The 16,086-nt window shown below is 40.2% G+C and overlaps 1 protein-coding gene across 4 annotated transcripts in view; it reads left to right on the plus strand.

Moving 5' to 3' along the window:
* The window catches only part of PALS1 (protein associated with LIN7 1, MAGUK p55 family member), a 140,706-nt gene that overhangs the window by 36,972 nt on the left and 87,648 nt on the right, over positions 1-16,086 (plus strand). The window contains exon 1 of one of the 4 annotated variants that reach the window (XM_032774727.2): positions 5,672-5,904. The exons of the other annotated variants lie outside the window; for them this stretch is intronic. The gene's annotated coding sequence lies outside the window, so the exon portion shown is untranslated. Of the gene's footprint in view, positions 1-5,671; positions 5,905-16,086 lie in introns of those variants that run through there. 4 annotated transcript variants of the gene reach the window in all.

Genomic DNA, 16,086 nt, shown 5'->3' on the forward strand with positions numbered 1-16,086 from the left:
GATCTCTTAATGCAGTGTTTAGTTTATATGTATTTTCTTTCTTTTTATATAAAGTTTTCTGTTTAAAACTTGTTGGAGTTTCTTTTCCTAGATAGGCAAGGGGATAGAAATTTCTGTGCCAGGAGTACTGTCCCTCTTAAGGACAGGCAGGGAGGAGGGGAAGCCCTATGCTCTGTGTTTACCTCTCCTATGGTCCCAGGGCGGGAAGAAGCTACAGGGGAAGAGAGAGAGAATCATCTCTGGTTCCTTGTGTTTGAGGGTTGTCTCTTCATGGAAGAAAGGAGACAGGTTTTCTTGGTATTGTGATGTAAAGAGATTACATCAGGCACTCTGTTAGCCCAGAGAGCAAAGTCTGGGTGGGAGAAGGAGGGGGTTCCCCAGGGACGATTTTGGGAGGCTCAAGTGTACCAGGCACTGAATCCTGGTTGGTGGCAGCGAGATCAGAGCCAAGCTGGTAGTGAGGTTGGGGGAGTTCATGTTAAGCCCCCAGATTTTGGACGCTAAGGTCCAGATTTGGGAAGGAGAAGCTTATAACAAGTATCTTGACCATTTTTTGGCATTGAGCAGAGTTGTGTGCTCCATGGAACTGGAGGTAAAACAATTTATGCCTGATGAGCAATGATATAAAAATGGATGATCTCATTTGGTTTCAAGTTTTGATCCTCTAATGCTTTGCAGTGGAAATAATAATTGCTGCTTTGAAGGAGATGACACTAGAAATTTAATATTTCTTGCTGAATGTTGATTGGCAAAGGGAATTAGCCCAGATCTTCTGCTCAACAGTTATTGTTGCTGGAGTTCCTTCTGCACATTGGGTATTTTGTTTGCAGACATGAATATGTAAGATTTCTATCAGAGTTTTATTCTTGTCAGTGTAATTAGTTTGCTAGGCCCCAGACTTCACTCTCATGTAGTAGAATAAGTAGAATCAAACTGTGTTATTGGGGGAGTTAAGTTTCTAGAAGTTGTATATTTCTTTGGTGATAGTATGACTAAATCGGCAGACATCACACATTGAGTCATTTTTGGGGAGGCAGAGGTGTGGCAATTTTTCCCATATGGATTGGTAGATAATTGATGTAAGTGTTGAAGTTTGGGCTGAGGTTACATCCCTGGTTTGCTTTCTGTCTATCTTGAAGGTCTATAGTTTGCTTATTTTTTTTTTTTAATTCTGTGTTTGATGGATCCATGCATGGCTTTAATGAAGCTGTTTTTGTATCAGTGATGGCATCGTATTTACCAGAGGTAGTTTTTACGAGTTAAAAACATCATTGTTGTAGCCATTCCAGGAAAAACTAATTAGTCCCAGTTTAAGGTGGTTTTTATTTTAACAACTGCTTCATTAATGTACACTACATTACACTTAGTTTTAGTTACATATTCAAATTGGGGTTACATAAGATAGTAGGTTTTTGGGGTTTTTTTGCGTTGTATAATAAAAAGTAAAACTGCTGTGGGCGTAATATCAATATACGTAATTGTAATAGTGAACATCATAGTGTCTGTATACAATATTTTCTCCAAGAAAGTTATACATGTCATGATACATTTCAGTTTTCAATATTATATAAACAAAAGTTGAAAACATTTGATTATGTGAAAAAGACAATAATGCCTGAGTGTAGTTATCTTGGAACATTAAGCAGTCAGAAGCATGTGGAATTGCAGACTACAAATCTAGGTCCAATTGGCCATGCAGCAATTTGTAGCAGAAGACCATCTTTGATGTAGTGGATGAACCAGCCTATTCCTGAGTTTTGAATGGAGGCATCCAAAATTTTGTAAAGATTTGTTCTATGCTTGCTGAACTTGCTGGATACTGATGCAATTATTTTTTTCACAGTTTAATCCAGTATTTATCAATGCTCTGTCCTAAACTAGTTTTTCCCAAGAAATTGCCAACCCTATTTTCCACCACTTCTGTTTTGCAGCATATTTTTAAGGTTCAGTTCTCAGGGCCAGATTGTGTCAGAGGGGTGTTTGTACCTATGCTGATGGAAGAAACTCTCCCATCACAGTAAGTAGGTAGCATCTGAACTAAGCGCTACCGTGGCACAGCTGTAGCAGTGCAGTGTTGTAAGTGTAGACAGGCTCTCAGTTTACATCAGATTTGTGCAGGAGGGAAAACTTGTATCTGTGACATAGTAGACTTGGAATTTGAAGCTATTGATGCTATTTTACATCAAATAATAGTTGTGGACATCAAAACAAAAGAGCTCAAATAAAATTCTGGTCAGAATGTAGATTGTGCAGAAGTGACTATGGACTGTATAAAGTATGTAAAGCCATGTTTAAACAAGATATTCACATTTTGTGTACTATAGCAATCATTCCTCCTGAGGGAATTCTGTGCCAAAAAATAAGAATTTTGCATATAATATTTTAAAATTCTGCAAATTTTTATTTGTCAATAAATGTGGAGGCTTTAGCATGGCAGTGGGAGCACAGACTACTGGTTGCATGGAAGTGGGAGATCACTCTGCAGGGCTCTCCTCAGGACAGGGACTCGCCGTTGTGACTGTGCCCAACTTTGACACAACATAAGGGCCAGGCCTGCCCCAGAAACGCCCCAGGTGCCCTACCCCTCTGAGCCAGGAGCACCAGATTTGGGCAGGAAGGCTTAACCCAGCAGGATCAAAGTGTAGAGGGGCTTAGTGTGGGAGAATGCAGGAGTGGGGTTAGAGCAGGGGTCGGCAACCTACGGCACGTGTGCCAAAGGTGGCATGCGAGCCGATTTTTTTTCGTGGCTAGCGGGGCCACTCTGGGGTTCCCACTGCTGGCCCCTTACCAGCTGGGGTCCTGCCCGGTCCCACCCAGCACCCACTGCTGGCCTGGGGGAAGGAACCCCAGGCTGGCAGCAGGCTGTGACCCCAGCTAGCAGGAGCTGGTGGTGGAAGCCCCAGAGCAGTGGCGGTCAGCCCGCCGCTGCTCTGGGGTTCTGGCTGCTGGCCCCTTGCCAGCCGGGGTTCCCACAGCCCCACTCGCCTTGCTCCCAGTTGGAGTTCCAGTGCAGGCCCCCTGCCAGACAGGGTCCAGGCTTCCGGCCCTGCTCAGCCACCAACTCCACTCATCTCAGCTGCTGATCTGGGGTTCCAGCCGCTGACCTCCTGCCAGCCAGTTATCAACTTATAACTCAGAAGCCTGTGTGCCGTTTTAAGTATCTAAATAGATGCCACCAAACATTTGGAAAACTCAGAAAGGAAGGGCAAGGATCACACTAAACTAATAAGATCTGCACTTTAATTTAAATAAAGCTTCGGAAACATTTTGAAAACCTTGTTTACTTTACACACAACTGTAGTTTGGTTATATATTATAGACTTAGAGAGAGACCTTCTTAAAAAATGTTCAAATGTATTACTGGCATGCGAAGCCTTAAATTAGAGTGTATACATGAAGACTTGGCACACCATTGCTGAAAGGTTGCCGACCGCTGGGTTAGAAGGTTCTGTGTGGGGCAATCTGGGTGTAGATGGCTCAGTGAGAGATCTGGATGCACTGGATCTCAGGGTTCTGGGTGCAAGGGGGCTCATTGGGGTGGTCCAGGTTTAGGAGAAGTGGGGCTCGTTGAGGGTGGGCGCCCAATGGGATTGCTTAACAGGGGAGTCCCAGCTGCAGCCAAGGGTATGCTGCATGCCAGGCTCCCGCACTCCCCCAATTCCCTTACTCCCTTCCCTTCCCCAGTGCCTCTTCCTCCCACCTCCTTCTCCCCACCCCCCACTCATGCCCTGCCCTATCTCAGGCACTCACTGTTATACAGAAAACAGGATGGCTCCCAGCACATACAAGGGGAGCACAACCAGCACTAGGACGCAGGAGGCGGTGTCCAGCTGCAGAGTCAGCCACAGTAGAGCCAAGTGGCACCCTCCTTCATCTGAGCAGTTCTGTGCTCACTATGGGAAGGAGGGGAAGGACGGCAGTGGCACATGACCCTGTGTGCCCCCCACCTTGCCTCTGTTTTGGAGGTCAGTGTCCCCCCCCCCACAACTTTGCCCATGGACATCTCCAGTCCCTCCCCCGTCCCCCCCTGCAGTGCATGGCTTCCTTTTGCTTCCCTGTCACTTTCTGCACAGAAGCAAAGAAAGCGGTGGGGGGGGGGGCGGGGGCGGAGTGTTTTCTGAGTGCACACAGTGGCACAGAATTCCCCCTGGGGTAAATCATGCAACCTTGAGTTTTCTGTTTTGGATTTCAAAGATTGATTATAGCTTTAAAGAGTTTTAATCTATTCTGAAAGATATCTTCAAATTTTTATTGTTTTAAGTCCCAAAGACAGTGACAATTGAAACCCTTGCTCATTCAGTTTGAAGAAAACGGAGTTACATGGAGATAGATGTAATTATTAGCTAGCCAGAGCACTGAAGATAAGGATAAAAAAAATGGATCATTTGGCTGTCGCACCTTTAGAAAATATTGCAGAAACTAAGTTGGGAGATGTATCCCAAGATAGGGGTATTTTCAGTTTGATCAGGGCATGATAGTGTTTCATGATATACTTAATCACCATTATGAGTCAAATGTCTTTCAAGGATTATTGTTGAAGGCTGCCGAAACTTACAGCAGTTAAATACAATATTAGCTCTTTGTCTCTTTCTCATATGGGCTTGCAGATTTGAAGTAGTAAACACATCAGGGTCTTTGGAGGCAAAGCTGCAGGAAAATCAGATTTATATGCCTGAAGCTACCCTTAAAGATACGGATTCCAGACTCATCAGATTACAGCAACCACCACTTACCGTTTTTCAGTGCCTTGACTTCCCTCAATCTTCTAGTCAGCCTTACACAGGCATTGAATGAGGAGAAGAGGAGTGTTGTATGTCAGTGGTAATCTCTAATATTACACTTAAATTGCATCAAATTCATGACAAATGACAATTTATATGTTTAACAAAACACCAAACCACTTATTCAGGATATAATGTATTGCTTTCAATGGAAATGCTGTTCTCATTGTCTTGTAGAACTGTGGATTTCCATAACAAACTTAAAATAAGCCCTGTGCACACATTCAGCAAAGCACATTCCCTAGACTTGAAGTAGATATGAATAAATGGCCTAAATGTAACTGGTTTACCAGATTCATCTACTGATTTGAAGGAACAAAACTTATATGTGCACAGTATCACAGCACTCAACAGTAAACGATATTAGTCAAGGACTAGACTAGTGCCCTTCTATATTAGTTCTAGAGTTCAAATTAGTTTAAATATTCATATTGAACTTGTATTAAATGTGCATAGTCTTAGTTCCAATTCACAATCTTTGATTGGTGTACTGACAACATTTTAGATGGTTTGTATGAAAGGACAAAATTTTACATAAGATCAAGTGAGAGTCAGACATTAAAAACAAGGGAATAAAAGTAAGACCCTGTCACAACAGTCCAAAGCAGGAGAAGCAGAATGCAGAGAAGTGCCTTTAGATAACCAGAACAGTAATGGTATTTAATTTTAATTTTTCTGAGAGAATGCCACCACAGCTTGAAACTGGGACAGACATGTTTACTTTTCAGTCAATGAAAGTTGAAGTCTTAACTGTCTGTGTACAAGTGATAAGAAAATAACTTGACTGTTATCAAGCTTCTTGTTTTCCTCTGAGATCTGTTAACATCCAGTGGGAATTCTAAGAATTTCTTTACTGTTTATATAGTGCCTTTCTGCTCTGAGGCTTTCCAAATTGGGATATATGCTGTAAGAATGAACGAAAGCGAAAATTAAATTGAGCATTTTTCTTTTAATTTGGATTGTTAGAATGGTCCCTTTCCTCCACTCCAATCTACAATATATTGATGGCAGAGCAAAGGGCTGTTATGGCAGAGTGCAGTGGTGAAATTAGACGTTGAGTTGTATGTGCACACATTTTTATCCTGTTACTCTATCATGATGCTAGCTAGCAGAGCAGCCCAAAGTGAGTATATATGAACTACCTGGAGGTTTTCTGACACTTAATAAACTTTATAATTGTTCATTTGTATGGTCTCCTTTTAGCTGATATAAATTTTTTTGCTGTGAACAGACATTTCTTTGCCCTTCATGTTCATCTTCATCTCTAACTTGTCCTTTTCAGTCCCTTTCTTTTAATTACTGTGGAGACTGCCCTCTGCTGTACTGTTTATTCACTTAATACAGAGATTAGTTCTCATGAGCACTAGCTGCATTATGATTAGTAAGGTGTGGAAGCCACACTAAAGGGGTTAAGCTAGAGACGAGCTTTGTTGGGGGAAACACAAGATGATAAAATGCAGAGGTCAAAAGGCATTACAATGTTAAATTCCTAATTTACCTTAATTACATGGACACTAGTTTTTTATTTTCAGTCTCAAAATTGTGAGTTTTTTAAAAGCTAAATTTCAAAAATATTGTCAACAACTTGAGCGACTGAAAAGTTTTTTTTCTTTTAAAACTGTAATGGTAGGCAGCTCTACTGAAATTCTGTTGTCAGGGTATTCTCTTTCTCACACCTACACCTTTTTTGTCTTGTCTAAGAATTTTAAGATATATTTTAAATATATTTAGAGATGGCGTTGGGACATTAAGATGTTGTTCTTTGCTGACATGATCAGCAGCTATTCCCCCGAACCAGGTTTGAAAACACTTTAGTAGCTACTGTTACTGGAACAAAACTATTCAACACTTCAATAGAAAATTTATTGCTAATAAGAACATAAGAACGGCCGTACCGGGTCAGACCAAAGGTCTATCTAGCCCAGTATCTGTCTACTGACAGTGGCCAGTGCCAGGTGCTCCAGAGGGAGTGAAGCCAACAGGCAATGATCAAGTGGTCTATCTCCTGCCATCCATCTCCATCCTCTGAGGAACAGAGGCTAGGGACACCATTCTTTACCCTTCCTGGCTAATAGCTATTTACGGACTTAGCCACCATGAATTTATGCAGTTCCCTTTTAAACATTGTTATAGTCCCAGCCTTCACAACCTCCTCAGGTAAGGAGTTCCACAAGTTGACTGTGTGCTGTGTGAAGAAGAACTTCCTTTTATTTGTTTTAAACCTGCTACCTATTAATTTCATTTGGTGACCCCTAGTTCTTGTATTATGGGAATAAGTAAATAACTTTTCCTATCCACTTTCTCACATCACTCATGATTTTATATACCTCTATCATATCCCCCCTTAGTCTCCTCTTTTCAAGCTGAAGAGGCCTAGCCTCTTTAATCTTTCCTCGTATGGGACCCTCTCCAAACCCCTAATCATTTTAGTTGCCTTTTCTGAACCTTTTCTAGTGCTAGAATATCTTTTTTGAGGTGAGGAGACCACATCTGTACACAGTATTTCGAGATGTGGGCATACCATGGATTTATATAAGGGCAATAATATATTCTCAGTCTTATTCTCTATCCCCTTTTTAATGATTCTAACATCCTGTTTGCTTTTTTGACTGCCTCTGCACACTGCGTGGACATCTTCAGAGAACTATCCACGATGACGCCAAGATCTTTTTCCTGACTCGTTGTAGCTAAATTAGCCCCCATCATATTGTATGTATAGTTGGGGTTATTTTTTCCAATGTGCATTACTTTACATTTATCCACATTAAATTTCATTTGCCATTTTGTTGCCCAATCACTTAGTTTTGTGAGATCTTTTTGAAGTTCTTCACAATCTGCTTTGGTCTTAACTATCTTGAGTAGTTTAGTATCATCTGCAAACTTTGCCACCTCACTGTTTACCCTTTCTCCAGATCATTTATGAATAAATTGAATAGGATTGGTCCTAGGACTGACCCTTGGGGAACACCACTAGTTACCCCTCTCCATTCTGAGAATTTACCATTAATTCCTACCCTTTGTTCCCTGTCTTTTAACCAGTTCTCAATCCATGAAAGGACCTTCCCTTTTATCCCATGACAGCTTAATTTACATAAGAGCCTTTGGTGAGGGACCTTGTCAAAGGCTTTCTGGAAATCTAAGTACACTATGTCCACTGGATCCCCCTTGTCCACATGTTTGTTGACCCCTTCAAAGAACTCTAATAGATTAGTAAGACACGATTTCCCTTTACAGAAACCATGTTGACTATTGCTCAACAGTTTTGTTTTTCTATGTGTCTGACAATTTTATTCTTAACTATTGTTTCGACTAATTTGCCCGGTACCGACGTTAGACTTACCGTCTGTAATTGCCGGGATCACCTCTAGAGCCCTTTTTAAATATTGGCGTTACATTAGCTAACTTCCAGTCATTGGGTACCGAAGCCGATTTAAAGGACAGGTTACAAACCTTAGTTAATAGTTCCGCAACTTCACATTTGAGTTCTTTCAGAACTCTTGGGTGAATGCCATCTGGTCCCGGTGACTTGTTAATGTTGAGTTTATCAATTAATTCCAAAACCTCCTCTAGTGACACTTCAATCTGTGACAGTTCCTCAGATTTGTCACCTACAAAAGCCAGCTCAGGTTTGGGAATCTCCCTAACATCCTCAGCCGTGAAGACTGAAGCAAAGAATCCATTTAGTTTCTCCGCAATGACTTTATCGTCTTTAAGCGCTCCTTTTGTATTTCGATCGTCAAGGGGCCCCACTGGTTGTTTAGCAGGCTTCCTGCTTCTGATGTACTTAAAAAACATTTTGTTATTACCTTTGGAGTTTTTGGCTAGCCGTTCTTCAAACTCCTCTTTGGCTTTTCTTATTACACTCTTGCACTTAAGCTGGCAGTGTTTGTGCTCCTTTCTATTTGCCTCACTAGGATTTGACTTCCACTTTTTAAAGGAAGTCTTTTTATCTCTCACTGCTTCTTTTACATGGTTGTTGTGGCTCTTTTTTAGTTCTTTTACTGTTTCTTAATTTGGGGTATACATGTGGTATACATTGAAGTTGGGCCTCTATTATGGTGCCTTTAAAAAGGGCCCATGCAACTTGCAGGGATTTCACTTTAGTCGCTGTACCTTTTAACTTTTGTTTAACTAACTCCCTCATTTTTGCATAGTTCCCTTTTTTGAAATTAAATGCCACAGTGTTGGGCTGTTGAGGTGTTCTTCCCCTCACAGGGATGTGGAATGCTATTGTATTATGGTCACTGTTTCCAAGCGGTCTTGCTATAGTTACCTCTTGGACCAGCTCCTGCGCTCCACTCAGGATTAAATCTAGAGTTGCCTCTCCCCTTGTGGGTTCCTGTACCAGCTGCTCCATGAAGCAGTCATTTAAAGTATGGCTAAGGATATGTCCACACTACCTGTTGGATCGGCGGGTAGCGATCGATCTATTGGGGATTGATTTATCACATCTCGTCTAAACGCAATAAATTGATCCCCAAACGTGTTCCCATCAACTCCGGAACTCCACCAGGGCGAGAGGTGGAAGCAAAGTCGATGGGGGAGCTGCGGCCATCGATCCCATGCCGTGAGGACGAGAGGTAAGTTGAAATAAGTTACGTCGACTTCAGCTACGCTATTCTCATAGCTGAAGTTGCGTATCTTACATCAAACCCCGCCCCCCAGTGTAGACCGGGTGTAAGACTCATCATTCCTGTAATCCTTTTCAGCAGTCTTGTCTTATCTCTACCATTTAAACTAACCTCCACATGAGTTCAAGAGGACCCATTGCTGACAACTGTTGTCAGAGAAGGTTCAGTTTCCTAGTGTAATGCATACCATTGCTTACCCCATCCTATACAGAAATCATGGTAAGGACTGATTATATATAAAGTGAATATAGAGCTTAGTGGTGGTCTTACCATGTTGTGTGAATGATCTGTAATTTTAGTCTGTTTTGTAAGGGGAAACATAAACTATTTTTTAAGGTTTTCAAAAATGCTAATAAAGAGCATTAGTTTCATAGCTGAATTTAATGGAATGGAAGTGTATTCTTAAAGAATCTACTGTTGTGTATCTTACATATCTCTTAAACTGATTTAACTCACTTGAGTCATTCAGGCTTTAAGTGGTCTCAAATGATTGACATAAGTAGAGCAGATAGTTTAAGTACTTCTCTTTAGAGGTTTTATTGGTATAATTACTGCTGCTTACTGGGAGGCTTTAGCCATCTGCCAGCTGAGCTTGATAGTTAGCAGAAAGGAATTTTATGGCTCTGCATTTGAGTAATGGTCTAATTTTCTATGTAACAGATTTAGAAGACTAACCACTATTGCCTAAAACCATAGGAGGGGCAGCTGAGTGAGCAGACTGAGGGAAGACATTTCTGATTGTATGATGCAAGTTCTTTCCTCAACTCTTTGCATGAATTTCATGCTAGGTGACAAAGCTGTTGCTATAGAAACAGATAGTCCAGCTCCAGAGAATGCAAATAGAATGCTAATCTGATATGAGGAGTTGCAGCTTTTGTCCAAAGGTAGTTGTAAGAGGGAGTAACAAGAAAAGGAAATAACATCCCAGTGTTCTAGATGAGTGTGTCCGATCTGTTCTGGTGTCATAATTTTGGATACTTGACAATGCATAACTGGGAATGAGATCCTATTGTTACAGTTGCTGATAGTAATTAGAAATCTTCCCTCACTGCTTCAAGGTGCTGAAAATGTCTTAGCCAAACTATTGTCTTTGTCATGTTGGAGAACGAAGGTTAAGAAAAAACTGGCATGCCATTTGATCAGCCTTTGACAATGCCCTCTTCTAAAAAAAAAATAATAATTTAATAAAAAGTATGGTAACTTATGTTAAGTTTCACTAATTACCAAAATGGGTACATAGTGGTTAGTATTAAAGTGAAAATTACTTGATCAAAATAAATTTAACTTTTAATTAAACTGCTTCATAAGGCAACTTCTTATGCTTCCAGATCTACAATAAAATAGATCTGGATCCACAAAAAGTTGTCCATGAGTCAAATTTAGTCTATAACTAAAAGTTGTCCTCTGTCCATCTTCACTACAGAGACAGCCTATGGAGACATGCAGCAATTTGTAGTTGTGACCTATTGATCCAAATGACCTGGCCATTGCTTGATAGGACTTGATAGGTCTTAATAGGACCATCCTTTCCATATTAAATGTCTTTGGTTAGAGTTTTTTCCACTAGACAAGTAAATCGTAGCTCTTTTGGGTCTTTTTGGTGAAGGCTTGACAACATTTTGCCTGCAGTTTTTTTAGCTACTATCACTAAACCTCCAGATAAGCATTTGGAGTTCTGTTTGGTTTGTTTACATAAAGTAGTTCATGATTCTTAAATCTGAGAGCTTGGTGATTTCCACTAAACTCTAACATTGCAGAGGAATCTGCATTTTATTCTGATCTATGATCCTGGGAGTACCAATCTTGCACATTGGCCTTTGTTTTTGCACAGAGCTAATGTCTAATCTAGCCATAGTCATTGCAAAGATTTGACATGTCCAGTTTGCATAGAGATTAGTGAAATTCGTTACACTGTTTGTTACAATTCTTTGATTTCTCTTTATACAGACGCTTCTTAGAAAATAGCACCACTCATAATTCTTTTCTTCCTTTCCTTACAAGTTAACCCTTCTTTGTTTTAAATTAGATTCATTCTCCGTAAAATTTGCAAGATCTACAGAATGTTAAAACCTTTTGGTATATCTAAAAGCTCCATGGGATATTTACACATTTAAACTGAGTTACTGTGCCTGAAAAGATTTAAAATGAGCACTGGTACTAAGAGTCAACTGGATATTCAAGAAAAAAAAACAGTTCAATATTAAAGATATTCTATTCACATCTAATTACAAAGAAAAAATTAGAGCCCTGTTCGGGACTCTCTTTTTTTAGTCTCATCCCAACCCACAATATCCATTCCCACCCTCTCCTGCATTGTTTCTTGCATTTTTATTCTGCTCCCACCTGCAAAAACTTGCCTCTCGCAGAATTTGCGGGATGTAGATTCACCCATGTTGCTTAAAAAAAAAAAAAAGCACATGCACACAAAATCTGTTTATATGTAAAAATGGAATTCAGACACAATTTTTACTATTAAAAGAATAAACAAATCTTGCTTAAACCATGTAAAAAACAATACTTTAACTCTTATTATAATAGACATCAAATCTTTCTATCCCTCACTTAAATTTAAGTTAACTTTTATTTAAAAAAAAAAGCTTTACATTGGTGAAATTCTGTTTATGAAAAACTGCTCTTTTGTATATTACACAGAATGTTTAAATTGCACCACAATTTTGCCTTAAAAGGTGCAGATTTTCTTAATGATAAAAAGTAAGTTGTTTAATAAAAACTGGAATTTTTTTAACCTTCGTAAATCCTCTTAATCACCATTTTTTTAGAACTTTTAAACATACCATTCAAGTTATTTGTATCAGACGTATTATTGCTTTTTAAAAAACATTTAATAGAAAAACTGCTCACAGAACTAGGTTTTTGATAGAAATAATTTTTAAAAAGTGGCTTAAAGTAAGTGGATAATAAGGTCAACTTAAACAGCAGATGTTCCTAAACTTGTGTTTTGTTTTCCTGCACATTACTGCAGTCTGTTTTTATTTTTTGCTCACCCAGTCCCACCCGCAGCAAAGTACATTTTACCCATTCCTGCTATTATGGCAGTAGGACCTGCAGGATCCCAGTCCCGCTGCAGGGCTCTAAAACAAATCACTGATACAAAGATAATTAAAAAAATCAAACTGAAAGCTGCCAACTTAAACTTGGATATAAAGTGGGTAGGTTGAAAGAACCGTTTTTGTATTGAAAGCTCTAACAGAGACATAGGGACTGCCATACTGTATCTGAGCCATGGTCCAACTAGTTATGCACCCATCTTATAGGAGCTCCATGTAGGTTACATTTCCTAGTTTGTTTATGAGAAGGTCATGCGAGACAGTATCAAAAGCTTTACTAAAGTCAAGATATACCATGTCTACCGCTTCCCCACTATCCACAAGGCTTGTTACCCTGTCAAAGAAAGCTATCAGGTTGGTTTGACACAATTTGTTCTTGACAAATCCATGCTGACAGTTACTTAGAATCATAGAAGATTAGGGTTGGAAGAGACCTCAGAAGGTCATCTAATCTAACCCCCTGCTCGTAGCAGGACTAAACTGAACTAAATCATCCCAGCCAGGGCTTTGTCAAGCCAGCCCTTAAAAACCTCTAAGGATGGAGATTCCACCACCTCTCTCCATAACCCATTCCAGTGCTTCACCACCCTCCTAGTGAAATAGTTTTTCCTAATATCCAACCTAGACCTCCTGCACTGCAACTTGAGACCATTGCTACTTGTTCTGTCATCTGCCACAACTGAGATCAGCCTAGCTCCATTGTCTTTGGAACCCCTCTTCAGGTAGTTGAAGGTTGCTATCAAATTCCGCCCCACACACACACTCTTCTTTTCTGCAGACTAAATAACCCTAGTTCCCTCAGCCTCTCCTCGTAAGTCATGTGCCCCCACCCCCAAATCATTTTCTTTGCCCTTTGCTGGACTCAATTTTCCACATCCTTTCTGTAGTGGGGTGCCCAAAACTGGACGCAGTACTCCAGATGTGGCCTCACCAGTGCCAGAGGGGAATGATCACTTCCCTCAATCTGCTGGCAGTGCTCCTATTAATGCAGCCCAATATGCCATTGTCCTTCTTGGCAACAAGGACACACTGACTCATATCCAGCTTCTCATCCACTACAATCCCTATGTCCTTTTCTGCAGAACTGCTGCTTAGCCATTCAGTCCTCAGCCTGAGATTCTTCGGTCCTAAGTGCAGGACTCTGCACTTGTCCTTGTTGAACCTCATCAGATTTCTTTTAGCCCAATCCTCCAATTTTTCTAAGTTACTCTGGATGCTATCCCTACAGCATATCTACCTCTCCCCCCAGCTTAGCGTCCTCCATGAACTTGCTGAGGGTGCAATCCATCCCATCATCCAGATCATTAATGAACTTTAATTAACTTATCACCATATTATCTTCAAGATGTTTGCAAATTGCTTAATATTTATTCCATTATCTCTCCCGGTACAGAAGTTAAGCTGACTGAACTGTAATTCTCTGGGTTGTCCTTATTTCACTTTTTATAGATTGGCACTATGTTTGTTTGTTTTTAAACCTGCTGCCTATTAATTTCATTGGGTGTCCTCCTGTTCTTGTTTTGTGAGACGGAGTAAATAACACTTCCTTATTTACTTTCTCCAGCCCAGTCCTGATTTTATAGACCTCTATCATATCCCTCCTTAGTCTCTTTTCCAAGCTGAAAAGTCGTCTTTTTAATATCTCCTCATACAGAAACTGTTCCATACCACAAATCATTATTGTTGCCATTCTCTGTATCTTTTCCAATTCTAATATATCTTTGAGATGGGGCTACCAGATCTGCACCCAGTATTCAAGATGTGGGCACAACATGGATTTATATAGAGGCATTAAGATATTTTTCTGTCTTATCTTTTTCCTAATGGTTCTTAACACTGTTATCTTTTTTGATTGCAGCTGTACGTTGAATGGATGTTTTCAGAGAACTATCCACAGTGAATCTAAGATTTTTATTGGGTGGGAACAGCTAATTTAAGACTCTTTGATTTTGTATGCATTCCCCATTTTGTAGTTGTGCATTTGATTTTTCCTTCCTGGATGAAGTAGTTTGCATTTATCTTTATTGAATTTAATCTTGTTGAATTCTGTCTAATTCTCCCATTTATCAAGATTGTTTTGAATTCTAATTCTATCCAGCTGTAGGTGTCATCTGTATATTTTATAAGCATACTCTGCACTCCATTCGCCAGGTCATTAATGAAAATATTAATAGTTCTGGACCCAGGGCTGACCCTTGTGAGACCCCACTACGTGCTCTCCTAGCCTGACAGCAGACCATTGATAGCTTTTTCAGTACAGTCTTTCTTCCAGCTGTGCTGTCACTGTGATGTTATTGATATAATCTAGAACCGTATAGAACATGGTTGCAACCAAGGTCCTGTAGTGACACCAAATCTTATGTAAAGGGGGGTCATATAAGGTGTCTAAGACCAGGTTATGGGTTGCTGGTTATGATTATGGTGTCTATATGTATGTATCATTTTGTAGTTGAAGTTATAAGTATTGGCTCTGTACTATCTGTATTTAAAATTTGTGCTGTGTTTCTGGTGGTGTTAGCTTTGTCTCACCTGCTTGATGGCCCATTAAGGACCATCAGCTACACAGTTGACCCATGGAGAGAAGGCAGATATGCCTTGTAACTCAGCAAAGTATGCAGGAACTTGCCCAAGTGACTCCAGACTCCATTTTGCTGTAAAGCCTATAGAAGGCTGATGCCTCATCTCCATCTTGTCTTCATTCCTGCTTCTTACCTCTGGAGGAACTCTGCTACAAAATGAAATTCTGCACAAAGGCCCGATGACCCATCCCACTGGGGGATGTTTTCCAGAGACTTGATTTAAACCTGCAGTTTACTCCGTCACTGCTACAAGCCTGAACTAAGAACTTTGCCATTACTGTATGTAATGGATTCCATTTAACCAATTCTAGCTCTCATCTCTACCTTTTTCCCTTTGTGAATAAACCTTTAGATTTTAGATTCTAAAGGATTGGCAACAGTGTGATTTGTGGGTAAGATCTGATGTGTATATTGACCTGGGTCTGGGGCTTGATTCTTTGGAAGCAAGAGAAGCGTTTTCTTTTATTGGGGGGTTGGTTTTCATAACCATTCATCCCCAGGATGAATGGGACTGGTGGTGATACTGGGAGACTGGAGTGTCTAAGGAAATGGCTTGTGTGACTTGTGGATAGCCAGTGAGGTGAAACCCAAGTCCTTTTTGTCTGGCTGGTTTGGTTTGCCTTAGAGGTGGAAAACCCCCAGCCTTGGGCTGTAACTGCCCTGTTTAAGCAATTGGTCCTGAATTGGCACACTCAGTTGGGTCTCACCAGAACTGCATTGTCACAGTCACCTTTTATTTAGTTATTTCATTTAGACTGTGTTTCTCTAGTTTGCTTAACAGAATGTCATGTGGGACTATGTAAAAAGCCTTACTGAAATGAAGATATAGCACATCTACAACCTCCTCCCTATCCACTAGGCCTGTCAGAGAAACAGGGTGGATTTGATTTAAATCACTAATCAGGAAGACTTGATTTAATCATGGATTTCTACATAAAAATGAATTCTTGTTGGTGGTTATAACCCTAATACATATTCTTCACAATTCAGAGAGAGATGTTTGTTTCATTTTTAGAAAGTACACCCT

Source organism: Chelonoidis abingdonii, chromosome 4 (assembly GCF_003597395.2).
Source record: "Chelonoidis abingdonii isolate Lonesome George chromosome 4, CheloAbing_2.0, whole genome shotgun sequence".
Classification (NCBI taxonomy): domain Eukaryota; kingdom Metazoa; phylum Chordata; order Testudines; family Testudinidae; genus Chelonoidis; species Chelonoidis abingdonii.